Source organism: Palaemon carinicauda, chromosome 5, assembly GCF_036898095.1.
Source record: "Palaemon carinicauda isolate YSFRI2023 chromosome 5, ASM3689809v2, whole genome shotgun sequence".
Lineage (NCBI taxonomy): Eukaryota > Metazoa > Arthropoda > Malacostraca > Decapoda > Palaemonidae > Palaemon > Palaemon carinicauda.
The window spans coordinates 4,022,803-4,030,302 of record NC_090729.1 but is presented as its reverse complement, the minus strand read 5'-3'; positions in this window follow the sequence as shown (position 1 = coordinate 4,030,302).

Below are 7,500 nucleotides of genomic sequence, written 5' to 3'. Positions count from 1 at the left end.
AAAGGTGCAGTGTACTCGAAAGAGAGTTTTGATATGAGAAGGTGTGTTAGTGGGGGTTACTTATAGCTAGGGTAGTTTAGTATTAGTAGGATGAGATGTAAAGAAGTCTTGTCCTACTTTTTTCAAATTCATTACTAATTATTAATTTCTTGATATATACAGTATATATATATATATATATATATATATATATATATATATATATATATATATATATATATATATATATATATATATATATATATATATATATATTCTTATGAAGCTGGTCTAGCATGAGAGTAAGTCTTTTATTCATGTATTTCTTTCGTGTATTTAAGATGTGTATAGCCAGCTTGTAAGGTGAGTTCCATTCATGTAGATATAAGTAATGTATGTGAATTACATAAGACTTTCGTCATTCAAGTAATTGTATTCTTCATCCAATTCAGTATATGTAAATTTACATTATTTTTAAGAATTAACTTTTTATTTCATGTATTTTGTTACAAAGTCTTATGTTAGCTCGTGTAGGTATGCTGTATGACCCACACGAGATATGAAAACGAGGGATTACATCATATTTATATTTCCACGTGGCTAGAAAATGCATGGGGTTAGCTGAGAGAGGATTGCCTTACAAGCAAGGTTAGTATCCTTTTTTTCAATATACTACGCCACTAGAGCCTTGCCCCCCAGGCCACGAGAATGATCTATTAGAATTTTCTAAAGTAATTAAGTTAATATACATAACCCCCGGAATGCATAAGGAGCAGGTGAAAAGAACCAGCCTATCCTTTCGAATGAGCCAAAGTTCGCAAACCCTTTCTCCTCTCAAGTTTGTGTCATTTTAAATGTGAAGAAGTGTTTTAACTAACGTATATCGCGCATAGTTTTGTTCAAATGCTGGTGGATTTCTTTTTTTTAATGTTAATATAAGTGTAGTGTGTTAATGTAAGTACTTCAACATAAATTTTGTAACTGGCTCTGTGAGATTTAGGGTGAACAGTGAAGTGTGTTTATTTTACTTAACTGTTTGTTAACCTCATGTGAACTAAAAGACGTAAGTGTAACCGTTACATAATGTTTGTGTAAATTTCATCATTGCAAGTTCATTAGAGTGTTAAACAAGGGTTTACTGCATCATTTTTAATCCTCGGTAACCACACGTTTAATTATGGTATTTTTATAGCACGTTAAAACGGTTACAAAACACGTATGTATGTATGTATTTATGTATGTATGTATGTATGTATGTATGTATACAAGCAACACATTCGTGCTATGATTCGTGGCATTATTAGTAAGCCAGAAATCAGTCTGTCACTAAAATTTAAAATAGCATTAGATGGATATATCCATACTTAGTATTTTGGGCACAGAAGCATTAGTTGGATATATCCATACTTAGTATTTTGGGCACAGAGGAAATTTGTTTTAGGATTAAAAGAAAAAAAGCCTGAAGTTAGAAAATGTATCCGATTCAATTTTCTTAAGGACTTAGATAGTAAAAACTCTTATGGACTAGTTGGCACTGTTGAGAGTAACTGTTCGACTGTATAATATGGACATTCTCTTCTCTTTCCTTGGATTCAGTGGCACTGTTAATAATTACCCGAAGAAAATAAGGTAAGAACCTGAATATCTTATTTAACTAGAGAAAACAATTTGGCAAATAGTTGAGCATTCGACCGAGTGCCATTAAGCTTCGGTTTATCAATGCTTTTGTATATATATATATATATATATATATATATATATATATATATATATATATATATATATATATACATGTATATATATATATATATATATATACGAGTATATATATATATATATATATATATATATATATATATATATATATATTAGTAATCATTTGGTATTCAGGATAATTATTCAGTGTGTTTGAATATACAGACATATAGTGAAAGTGGTTTCCAATAAGAGAGAGAGAGAGAGAGAGAGAGAGAGAGAGAGAGAGAGAGAGAGAGAGAGAGAGAGAGATGGTAAAGGTAAGAAGCGTCCCTCCCAAACGGTCCTCCCTAAATAAAATAAAATTTGTACGTTGCATCTGCTTCACAGCTACTAAAATAACTAACCACCACTTAGGCTCTCTTCACGCGAGCGGATTTCTTTGGATTTTTTTTCCGTACGGAAATATTTTCGCTCGTTCGGACCCATGTCTTCACACGAGCGGATTTTCCCCGAGAGGCCTCGTAGTTTTTTTTTTTTTAAGCCGCTACACTGGAACCGAGCGAGGTAGCAGTGCACGCGGCTATTAGATCCCTACCTCTCGGAAATTCTTTCGAGCGGGCAACGTGTGTGGGGCCTCTTTGATCTTCACTGATTTCTAATCCGTGCGGACAAAACCGTGCGTCATTAATCTGCTCGTTTGAAGCGAGCCGTAAGTCATGACATTAATAAAATGACAATTGAGTGTTTGACAAGTTAAATTAAATACTTTCATAAATTATATTCCAGTGAAATAAGAGTAACATTTTCTTGTCTTAGTCTAAGGTTGTGTTCAGATTTAATATTTCGAGTGACTTATTTTTGGTGTTAATTTTTTCTGGATTATTTTTAACTTTTTATAGAATATATATATATATATTTTTATAAAATGTGTATCATTTCGATCACCAATATTTTCTATCAGTGCTTTGCTCATAATTCCTGACTAAGAACAAAAAGTAAGAGGTTGGTTTTTGAATAGTTCACATAAATAATCACCGAGTTTTGTTTTGAGAGTAACGAAAGAAACCTTTGGATATTCAGTGTTCATATATATTGCCGTCGGGGGGGGGGGGGGGGTTGTGTATTATTCTCAGATCTTGGGTACATTTTTCAAGTGTAAAAGACTTATGTAGCATAAACAGGTGAGTTTGGAGCTCTGGAGTTTATGTAATTCTCCAGCCGTATATATATATATATATATATATATATATATATATATATATATATATGTATATATGTATGTATGTATGTATGTATAGAGTATATATATATATATATATATATATATATATATATATATATATATATATATGTATATATATATATATATATATATATATATATATATACATATACACACATTGAATATATACTAATGTAATATATATATATATATATATATATATATATATATATATATATATATATATATATATATATATATATATATATATATATATATATATATATATATATATATATGAAAGGGTTTGCATATCGCCATGATCAGCAATGCTGTACTAGTTCGGCTATCCATATTAGGTAGGTTTGCTCTAAGCGATCAGACTATTTCCCACCGTCACCAATCCACAGTGGCCAGTATGGTGATGAAAGCTGGCCAAACTCCAGACATGAGTAAGGACATGCTTAAAGCCTTTGTCCTGTAATGACTTTGTTGTTGTGTGTAATATATATATATATATATATATATATATATATATATATATATATATATATATATATATATATATATATATATATATATGTATCTATATATATATATATATATATATATATATATATATATATATATATATATATGTATATATATATATGTATGTATGTATAACAGAGAAAGTTAGATGGATATGTGCAAAAGATTGGTACGAGACTGACAAGGTTTTAAGAAACCAATTTCGGAGTATATATAGGGTTTTTAACCAACTTTCCTCTATTGAAGTAAAGTGTGAATGTAGAAAGCAAATAAAAAAGTGATGTTGAGATAGTATAAGATGCATTGGAAGGTTGAATAATGTCACACTTTTGTAGGTGTATGAATGTGGTAATGTTGAGGACTTTTACTGCACAAGGGGTTCATCCACCATTCACCAGCTGAAAGCTGAATGTGGGAGTAATTTCCCTAACGTTGTGTTTAAAACCTTTCCTACGCATCAAATATGGTATACTACTCGCGCGCGCACACACACACGCACACACACATATATATATAATATATATATATATATATATATATAGAGAGAGAGAGAGAGAGAGAGAGAGAGAGAGAGAGAGAGAGAGAGAGAGAGAGAGAGAGAGAGAGGCTGCAAAGCAATTCCTGTATAAATGAATGTGTAATTGTGAATATATTTTGTGTACAGAATGTGAAATGTACAAATTTACTGTTATTAAGTAATTATATAATGTAAAATAATTTATTATATTTGAGATAGTGTAGAAATTCCAAGTGTAATACACGCATTCTTTTATACAGGCAAAGTGAGCAACGTTTACGGCGTAGGTAAATGTGTAGTAATGTTTAAGGAGGAATCAAAAGTGCGCATGAAAAACAGAATCAATAAATTGATTTCATGAATTTTATAGTGATTCGTGCACAGCCTCAATGCCACAGTCAGTTTTGTAATGGCAGGAGTAATGATAGGTTTCTTATGATCATAGCTTTGAGGGAAATTGATGCTGGTGGTGATTGTAATTTCTTTTTTTATTTTTTTATTCAGAGATAAAAGTTTCATGTCTTTTAATGTAGGTGTAGAGAATGTGACTAAGTGAGGATAGAAACATATTTACTCTTTTATGGAGAAAGATTTTTTTATTTGCAGATGGAAAATTTTGTCATTTAAAATAGGCTTAGAAAAAGCGACAAATTGTCGATAGAAATATACTAATTTCATTTCTATGGATGAAAAGAATAAGAAAAACAACAGCTGTAAACTTGAGTCATAACATTGAGTAAGGAAAATTGTAGTATTTAGGAATGTATGTAATATAAAGAGCAAAAGCCAAAGGTGTGCATAAATTTTATTAAGTATTAAAATTTAGTTGAATTATTGTTGAATGGCTGAATAGAATGTTTAAATTTTTATTCAGAAAATCCCTTTATGTTGATTATTATTGTTGTTATTATTTCAAATTACCATTATCGTTAATGATAAACTACTATTAGATTAAATTAATGAAACCGGAAGAGACATAATTCTAAACTTTCTTTATTACGTTCAATAACTTTAGTGTTATTAATTATATATTCTTTAAAGCTTTCTCGTTACTTTTCTCTAACGTACATTTCTTGCAAGTATTCACCTTATAATCAACATACAGGAATTAAAATTGTTTTGCTATTTTAGCAACATCAGAATCCCAAGCTGGCCTTGGCAGCATGACCGCTGGCTAAAGTGTGCTTTATATAAATATATAAAAGAGTCTGATTGTGCAGCTGCAAGGATAGCAGGGAGCTCTTGACATCCTTTTTGGGGTCCGTCAAGAAATATGGGATCTCAGGTTGATATAATGGGACCGCCACTACTCTGTAGCATTACTACTACTACTACTACTACTACTACTACTACTACTACTACTACTACTACTACTACTACTACTACTACTACTTTCTAAGCTACAACCTTAGTTGGAAAAGGAGGTTGTTATAAGGCCAGGGACTCCAACTGGGAAAAATAGCCTAGTGAGGAAAACAACAAGGAAAAATAAATTTTCTAGAAGAGTAACTACATTAAAATAAGCATTTCCTATATAAACTATAAAAACTTTAACGAAACAATAGGAAGAGAAACAAGACAAAGCAGGTCGCCCGAGTGTACTTTCTAGCAAGAGAACTCTAACCCAAGAAAGTGGAAGACCATGGTACAGAAGCTATGACACTACCCAAGACTAGAGAACTATGGTTTGATTTTGGAGTGTCCTTCTCCAAGAAAAGCTGCTTACCATAGCTAAAGAGTCTCTGCTACTCTTAACAAGAGGAAAGTGGCCACTGGACAATTAGTGCAGTAACCCCTTGGGTGAAGAAGAATTGTTTGGTAATTTCTGTGTTGTCAGGTGTATGATAACAAGAGAATATGTAAAGAATAGGCCAGGCTATTCACTGTGTGTGTAGGTAAAGGGAAAATGAACCGTAACGAGAGAGAAGGATACAATGTAGTGCTGTCTGGCCAGTTATAAGACCCCGTAACTCTCTAGTGGTAGCCTTGTTTAAAGGTTTAAAATTCGCTAATGAATGGCAGAGGCAAGGGTCAGTGACAGTGCCTTAGAGACCAACCATATATACATATGATTAGCTCCCAAGCCAGCTCTCCATCCCAGCTAGGACCAAGAAGTGTTAGGCAGTGGCTGCTGATGACTCAGAAGGTAGAACTATAGGCTCCCCCAAAACCCCAATTCTTAGCTCAGAAGGATGGCGAGGTTACAGACATTAAAAGGAACTATCGAGCTTGAGCGGGACTCAACCCCCTCCCGGCAGATTGCAAGGCAGAGACGTTTCCAATAGATTTGAGATTGGGCCGAATTTGGTGTGACTCTTGTGTGGTGTTAAATAATTTTTATTTGCAGCCTTTCTTACTCGGTTTTAGTCTACCACTTCTCATTCCCAGTTTGTGAATGCTCTGGTGCTTGTTTTGGAAGAGCAAAGCTCCTTCTTTCCTAGATAGATATAGTATCAGGTTCACAAGGCACTTCATAGAAATCCAAGATTAATCCATACTCGATAATCTCTCACATCAGCTATTAACATATCGGACAACACTCCTAGACAGCTGTTGCCTTAGAAATTAGATCTTGATTAAATGTCACACGAAATAAAACCCCCCAAAACTCAGCATCTTAGTGGCTAAAGTTAACCAGGAAATCGTTTCAATAGTAGACTTCAGCCGAATGTTCTTTTGTAAGTTCCTAGTCACTCTCACGAGGAACCTCTTGGGAATAGCCACCCAACCTCTGTGAATGAACCAGTCATGTGGCAATAAACAGCTTCCTAGTCAGCATCAGTAAACCTTAAAGTCACCTCGTGTCACCACCACCACCTTACATACTTTTTATATGTAAATAACATTGTGAAATAACATTGTGACGGATCACTTTATTCCAGTATGCTCTCGATCCCCTTAGTCATCATACGTTGTTCGTTAAAAGGCGAAATGATTACATTTAAACATTTACCTTTCATTTCCTATTTCATATAGTTCCTGTAATTTTCCAAGAAAAGAACAATGAAATTTTTCCTTACTTGACAGGTTACGTTGAACATATAACAAATACTTGCAAGAAAGCTAATAAAATATTAAAAGATGAATATAACAGTCAGCAATTACATTTGGTAAAACCTCATTAACCATTTTCTATTTGTGCCCCAAAAATTTGATAAAACCTTATTAATATTGTTTTAATTGTGCCCCAACCTTTGACCTTGATCAACATAGTCAAGCTCAAATGACGAAAAAATAAAATGGTAACCGAAATATCCAAATTCCCACATCTATCATAGATAGAAAAAATATTTTTAAACTGTTTTACTTAATAAAATAATAATTTCCAGATTTACTTTTTTGTTTAAAAAAAAAAAAAAAAAAAAATGAGTTTTCCTCTGATCTATTCTGTATGTATACATTAATATAGAATTAACAGTTCTCCCGTTTTCTACATAAATAATTCATATGAATGTGGATAACTTGTTTAATTATTGTCAGAACATAGTTATATAGAAATCACAAATTAAGTAACAGTCTACTTGGTTTATAAGTTAGACTGTATCTTTGGATC